The sequence below is a fragment of the Dermacentor andersoni genome, chromosome 10, assembly GCF_023375885.2.
Source record: "Dermacentor andersoni chromosome 10, qqDerAnde1_hic_scaffold, whole genome shotgun sequence".
NCBI classification, from domain to species: Eukaryota; Metazoa; Arthropoda; class Arachnida; order Ixodida; family Ixodidae; genus Dermacentor; species Dermacentor andersoni.
In genome coordinates, this window is record NC_092823.1 from 1,628,777 (window position 1) to 1,636,218 (window position 7,442).

Here is a 7,442-nt window from a genome sequence, read left to right on the forward strand (position 1 = left end):
GTGGGCGTAGCTAGGCTGATGATATATATATATATATATATATATATATACACCCAGCAACGCTGTGACGCATCGCACATACATCACGATTTGTAGCATGCGAACACATTTCGTAACAGCAAGAACACAGCTCGAACGTCGCGGTCACCACGGCGCATCGCAGCCGGCAAAACGGCTCACACGCTGTATAGCACACGCGGAATGGCAGCGATAACAAGACAATAAAAATTGGCAGTGGCTAAGCTCGGCTATGCCAGCATATACGTAGCGAAAGCTAAGGCATAGCATGGTTAGCCTTGGTTAATCTTGTTTGCAAGTCCGAGTGGTAACACTGAGCTTAGTGTCACTATGGAGGCTAGAAAATTTGACTAGTGTCGTGAGGGGGCGTCCTCGCCAGCCGCCGTGCCGAAACCTGTTTCGATGCTAGCGCAGGTGGCGCTGTTCGTGGCAGGCGGGTTAGGCGAGCAGAGAAAACCGATGCCGCAGCTCCTCGTGTCGCTCGTCGAGTGCCATCACGGAGGAAGGAAACTAAGCAGAGGCCCTACCCCCTCCGCGCGCTAGGAGAAAAGTGTGGCGGAAATGACGTAGTAGGTTCTCATTTTTTTGCTGCTTTTTTATTTTTTTTTGTTGTATGGCCACGCCTTTTGGGCCACAATGGCGGCGTTGTTATGGTTTTGAGCGCCCACACGTGTTGCTCTGGTAGGTTTCGGGCCGTGGCAAAGGCGCTGAGTGGGCGGGTTTGCGTCAGTCACCGTGTCTTGTTGCGCTGTGTTACTTGCACCGTGCTCTGCCAGATGTTGCGCGAGCGCGCGCGCTCCGTTCGCGACGCCACGCGCAGCGCGGCGTGGTTTCGCGAAAGATATAAACAAGAGAGGAGGGTGGCCCAAAAGGCGGAGCATCGCCATGAGCAACGCCAAATTCCGGCTTCACTTTTGCTTCACAAAGAGTGACGTCAGGGCCTCTCCTTAGTTTCCTTCATAGAGTTAGTAGAACAACTCTAGAGGAAAAGCTGGGCCGGAAAAGTGGGAACCTCTAGGGCGCCGCCCTGTTGCTACTGGTCAATGTGGCCAGCGCAATTACTATTGAAAGAGCTGAAAACAAGTACAGGTCACCGTATGCTTTGTCATCTAAAAACGCATACCTGAGGTTTTATGAAGGTGGTGGGTTAATATTAAGTTTACAGAAAGCGATCACTAAGTCCGTGACTTATGTAAATCATGAACTACGCATTCATTTAATAAAGGATGACGCGGCTTTCGGTTTCGAATCTGTTTTTTGGAAGCGTAGTAGTTTCGTACAGTTTAGGTTTGACATGCGATCGCGCGTCGACATCGGACGCTATGGCACACTCGTGCCTTCTGTGCCACCGAAGCCCCGAAGTGCCCAGGCATACACATGTAAGTAAACGAATGTATCTCCTTGTTGAGAATATCACGCGAGTAGGCAGCTCTTGTGGGGCATCACAATCGTTTGAGAAGCGTCACAGTAGAGCATTTTTCTACATGCGGAGCGGCGTTTTTATTTGCAGGTTTCCCTTCAGTAGGAAATTGCTGGACAGGCGGACCAGCGCACCGGAATTGTACTGGCGAAGCCACAAGCAACTCAAAGAATCTGTTTAATTGTTGCACTTCGAACAATCATGCTTCTACAAAGGCCACAGCAGAAAAAAGCCTGATGCCGAGTATTTCTCTGCCACGAAGTAATCAAGAGGCGAGTGCCTAATGCGGACGAAATCGAGTGCATCGAGACTTAGAACGACAGAAAGCTGAGCTAGTTGGTAAGGATTCATTATGCAAAACAGAGGTGAGGCGTGCAGACAGGACACAAGAGTAGAGAAGTGGGCGGCGCTCGTGTTGCATGTTTGCTTGTAAATACTCTATTCTGGTGTCCTGTCTGCACGCCTCACCTCCGTTTTGCATAACGAGTGTATCAACCCACATATTAATGGCGTAGGCGTTTTATTAACTGTGCAACATTTTCAACACTTCCTTGCATGCCATTCCATGTGGAATATCTTATTTAGTCACAAATTTGTGCAGCGAATCTATTTGCATGATCGACTTCGGGCCTGTAGGTCCGTTCACTTGCACTTGATGCTGAGTCTTTTACATGTATCCATAAACTGCAGATATGCACATCAGATCCCTGCGAGTATTTTCGAAATTCAGTTATTTTAGACAACAGGCACATATGCAATACTGACATAATCTCATATACCACTAAGCAGCTGGGACACATTTTTGTTGACCATACTCGCAGGTAAAATAAGTAGATTATGTGGACAGCTCCAGCTCATTTTCCTTAAATCAGTGTGTACAAGGGGTATGCAAAAATAATTTTTTTCTCGCGCACCGATTCTTCTGCTGTATAAGCAAGAGAACCCACCACGCTAGTGTAACGTATCTTGCACATCACACTAATAAGTGCTTTAATTTACCAAGTGAGATGAGTTACTTTTATGGATCATTCAGTCATATCACACTGCAAGCTGCATTCATCAATCTTCAATTGGATTTCGCATGAAACATGTTTCCCTTTTATGCAGATATGCAATGGCAAGCCCTTCCGTGTGTTCCAAAGGTAAAATTTAAGCTCGAAATTAAAGAAGACATTTCTAGTCAGAAACAAGCAAAAATGGTGAATGCAGAGTATCAGAAGCCCAAGGTACAGAAATTATGAGAAGTGTCAAATGATTTTAAGGAAAGAATGGTATTTGAAGATGCAAGATTCTTTAGCGGAAATCAAGCAAGTCAGTATAGGTAGAATACTCTGAGAAATTATGCGAGTAATGGGATAGCACACAATGGGTCAGGAAATGCGTTGTTTTTCTGAAAAACTAAAGCTGATGACTGTCATATCATGAGTCACTTTAGCATCATGAGACTGCTGTTTGATAAATTCAGAAACAAACCAAAAAAACAAGCCATGCAAAAATTTAAAAAAAAACTATTTAAGGATGCTCTCTCCACACTGGGATAAATAATAAGAAACGGATCACGTCTAATGTGGACATATCAGACACCTTGTGAAACACTAAAGGAAAAATTCAGTTTCGAGCTATGGCACTTGCCGCATAGATGTGGGGGGCCTTGCACCAATAGTAATAGTTACCACTGCATCTAGAAATTTAAAGCATTCATGCAGACAAGGATGATTCTTTATATTTTTGGCTACCACTTCAAATGCCTCCACTAAGTGTTACAATGCTGCACGCAGCCATACTAAGGATCTCACAGCAACACTTGCAGGTAAACAGCAAAAGCAGTCAAAGTGCTGGTGTATTCTGGACACTGTCTTTGAAAACTTTTAGGCAAGAACAGTGCAAGAAACAGACATAAGAACTGTATTTATTTCTATAATTCCCCATTTGAATGGCCTTTTCTTTTTCCTTCGACAATGCCTTCGCCTAGCCACAGCAGCTCCCTCATACAGACTCCGCAAGCCAAGAGGCCGTGGAGGCAAATGCAGGTAAGAGGCAAGAAGCAATAGCACTGGTATCGACATTCATCTAATTTCTTTCTTTTTCTTTCGTTTAGACAGCCAGCACACCTCGAACAGCCACCTTGACTGCGGGTGTGTCACCCTAGTCGCCAAGGAAACATTTGAGGGAAAGCGACAGGCAATGTGAACAGCCACTTCTCCATGTAAACGATACTCTTTCTCTCGGAGGACTCCTACGTTCGCCACGCCAGCACACTTGTGCACAAAGATGCCGCGGCGGCACGTGCAGGTCAGAGGCAAGAAGCAGTGGCAATGGTGTCGACATTCGCCCAATTTCTTTTTCTTACACTGAGGCAGCCAGCACACCTCGAACAGCCACCTTAACTGTGGGTGTGTTAGTAGATTCCTGTTGTACATATGCTCATAATAAACTTCAGTAAACTTGAACTTGATAATAAACTTGAAGGCAAATGGGACATTGATGCGTTGTTTTTTTGAACATTTATTGTACACATACAATATATTTTATACTTTGCAGTGCTACAGAGCGTATTTTGAAGCTTCCCCCTATATTTTGCACCTTTAATTACGTATGTGTTGTGTGGCCCTCAATTCAGTTCATGTTGTAGCAGATGTTTTGTCTGTGTATCGCACATTGGCTTAAGCTCGTGATATCCACATACTTCTCTCACATATACAAAATAAAGTTCTATGTAGTCCTCAGTGTTACAACAAAAAATGAAAGTAACCAATCCGATCGTGGAATTGTGTTTATTACAGTCATTCCTATGACAGTTACTGACAAGTTGACAACTTGAACTGGTCAATCCGTCCATAGCCTCCTCTATTTTTCAAAAATAAAGGAGGCTATGATTCATCATGGCAAGGAATTGTATGTGTACATAAAAAAAGGGGGGTGGGGTATGTGTGTGTGTATGTAGTGGGGGGTATAACAGGATTAGGGCGGTACGAAAAAAATGTACCAACACCGTCCTCTAGACCCATTCCGTTAAGGTACCGTAACAAAGTGCATTAATATGATGAAGTTCATACAACCAACTCTGATATTACTACACACGCCAGGCGACGCGAGCTACACTTGCCATGACGCATTCGCGACTGCATCGGATGCCCTCCATATTATTCTCATTAATCGTGCTAACTGCACCGAGGCAAAAGAAAGATCATGGGCGCAGGTGCCTTTAAAGTATCTCGACCTTGCGAGGCACTGCTGCGCGTGCCAGGGGAGCTGTCCGTGCGAACACTCCCTGGCACACACCTGCCTCGGCGGCCCCAATCTATATACCGTTCTGCTTCGAGCTTTGATCCCCCCACTGTCCCTTGGGTGCTCTGGAGTTCCTGCGCCGCCTGCTTTATTATAATATCAGGTGCTCTCCTGAGACTTCCGTTTGTCGGCTACATGTGCCCTACAGCTGGATCAGTACTTATAATAATAAAGAAACCCGATCTATCGTCACTACGATAGATCGTGAAAGCGGCTTTTGCAACATACCGCGCCCGTGCGAAGAGAATTACGGAACGCCAACGAAGAATCTGACCACAGCTTCGAGCTCGTAACCTCGTCTCCTGCAACAGGCATGACCGCTGAAAACCGCATACCGCCGGAAACTTCAACAGGATCATCCCTCGGTTGCATAACTGCCACCTGTACGGCCAACATGGACCACACCCACACCGTCCCGCAACATAGAATAAAGAACCAACTTATAAAGCCCAAACACACGGCTGCACGCACACATCACGATACTACTAGCGAGGCGCCATGCTGCCACGCTGCTACGGTTGCCGGATTAAAACTGACTACTGTCACCAAGTCTAGCAAGCGTCTCAGGAGCTGGCAACTTCGGCGCGTAGCAACATGGCGGCGCTCTTGCGGTTCCCGATTTCAATGCATGGGCCCTATGGGTAGCTTGTCCTCTAGAGTCAGTATAGTAACTCTATGGTTTCCTTCCTCCGTGAGTGCCATGGAGGACGGAAACTGAGGAGAGGCCCTACCCCCTCCGCGCGCTAGGAGAAAAGTGTGGAGGAAATGACGTAGTAGGTCGTCCTCTTTTTTGCTGAATTTTTATTTCTTTGCCGTGGCGGCCACGCCTTTCGGGCCACAATGGCGGCTTTGGTTTGGTTCTGTGCGCTCACACGTGTTGCTCCGTAGGTTTCGTACCGTGGCAAAGGCGCCGTGCGGGCAGGTTCGTGTTGGTCTCCGTGTTTTGTTGCGCTGCGTTAGCTGGACCGTGCTCTCCCGGATTTTGCTGTGGCCTGGTGGGACACGAGGGACTAAAGGTCGTGAAATGAACGCGCATGCAACGCTGTACGCAATGTACCGCACCAGGGCAATGGCAACGGACGAAGGAATATACGCGGGAAACATTGCCCTCTTTGGCGGAATCATGTTAACGATTGCGTGCTAACGATTGTTTAGTATTGCTGCGGAGCGCGCGCGTCCGAGCACCACGGTTGCGCGCAGCGCGGCGTGGTTTCGCGAGAAATGTAAACAAGAGAGGAGAGCTGGCCCGATAGGCGGAGCAACGCCATGAGCAACGCCTACTTTCGGCTTCAATTTAGCTTCACAAAGAGTGACGTCAGGGCCTCTCCTGAGTTTCCTTCCTCCGTGTCGAGCGCAGTCTTTGTGGTGTGTTTCCGCTTCGCTCCTGATTGTCTGGCATGTTTGTGCGCAGCTGTTCAACAGGGCCGTGAATGTGATTTGTGCGTCTACAGAATGCCTGTAAAGAAAGGCAGAACGTGTTTTGTGCCCCTGTGCAAAGGAGGGTATAAGTCATGTGCCGAAAAGGTTTCGCTGTTTCGTGGAACGGTATGCCGCTCAGCACGGCGGTGGATTTCTCATTGCAGGGACTGCCCTCGGACTTCTTGTGACGCTGAAAAGCACTCTGTCACTTGTGAATTATGTGACGTCATCACTAAAACACAAATATCTCCCGACAGCCAATTTGACCCAAGACAAATTGGAGAATTTATTTGGAATTGTAAGACAATCATTCGGCTGCAATGACCACCCCTCTCCAGAGCAGTTTTTGCTTATAGTAAATAAAAATAACCTGGCCTTCTACAATTTGGCAAAGCCACCAAGGAATGGAAATTCACCAGCTGAGGTTGTGAGTTCTCTTTTGTAGCCCTGTGATGCAAGGAAAGAAAAGACGGCACATATAGCAAGCCTAATTGATGATCTCGAGGGAAATCTCGTACATGCTTCAGCAGTGCTGCAAGAGCAGGACAGCATGTCTGACAACAACGGCTGTATAGAAAATAAAAGTGACAGCCGACTCATTTTTTGTGTCCCCGGCTACGTTGTCAGGAAATCACTAAAAAGATTCCCATGCCCCGCATGTACATCTGCCTTGGCTATTTTGCCCCTCCCTACAGGCTGATAAAAACCAGAATGCCTCACTGACGAGGCAGGCTGACGATGGAGGTTTGGTGTACGCTTCAAAGCACATTGAAGTGCTAATGACTAAACTAGAAAATGCATTCACTGCCTTTTTCAGCAGAAACGAGCTGCATGCTGGGAGCATGGTGCTTTTACATTTTCTACAAGGGCATGAACTCCAAGAAGTCGGCTGCAGCGTGCACTCCCGCGCTCTTACAAGGGATGTGATTAAGTTTTATGTATTGACGAGGTTGCATTTTTTTTGACTAAGGCTATGAACAAAGGTAAGGCGTCCAATCGCGTGAAGCAAAAGCTGCTCAAACTGAGGCGATGCCAGTGAAACTGCATCAGTGAAATGTTCCTGTAAATAAACATTGCGGTAATGTGTTCTATTCCCTTATTTATGTTATTACATTAATGTATTCGGGGCTGTAACGACCATGCGCGAATGGTGCCTTCCACACGTGAGGCTGCAATTTCGCTCGGTCGTCATACGAGACACGCTCAATCTTTTGGATGACGAGCCTTTCTTGTTTATGCGCATGTCGTGTTGTACTCGTTCATTCCCCTTCGTCGCTGTCTTGTTGGGCAGTTTTTC

At 46.9% G+C, this 7,442-nt stretch overlaps 1 long non-coding RNA gene across 1 annotated transcript; it reads left to right on the forward strand.

The window, feature by feature from the left end:
- The first annotated feature begins 2,142 nt into the window (after positions 1-2,142).
- On the forward strand, positions 2,143-3,917 carry LOC129382030 (uncharacterized). The gene is made up of 2 exons (XR_008610111.2): positions 2,143-3,468; positions 3,537-3,917. It is a non-coding gene; the product is annotated as an uncharacterized lncRNA (long non-coding RNA).
- Positions 3,918-7,442: the final 3,525 nt, after the last annotated feature.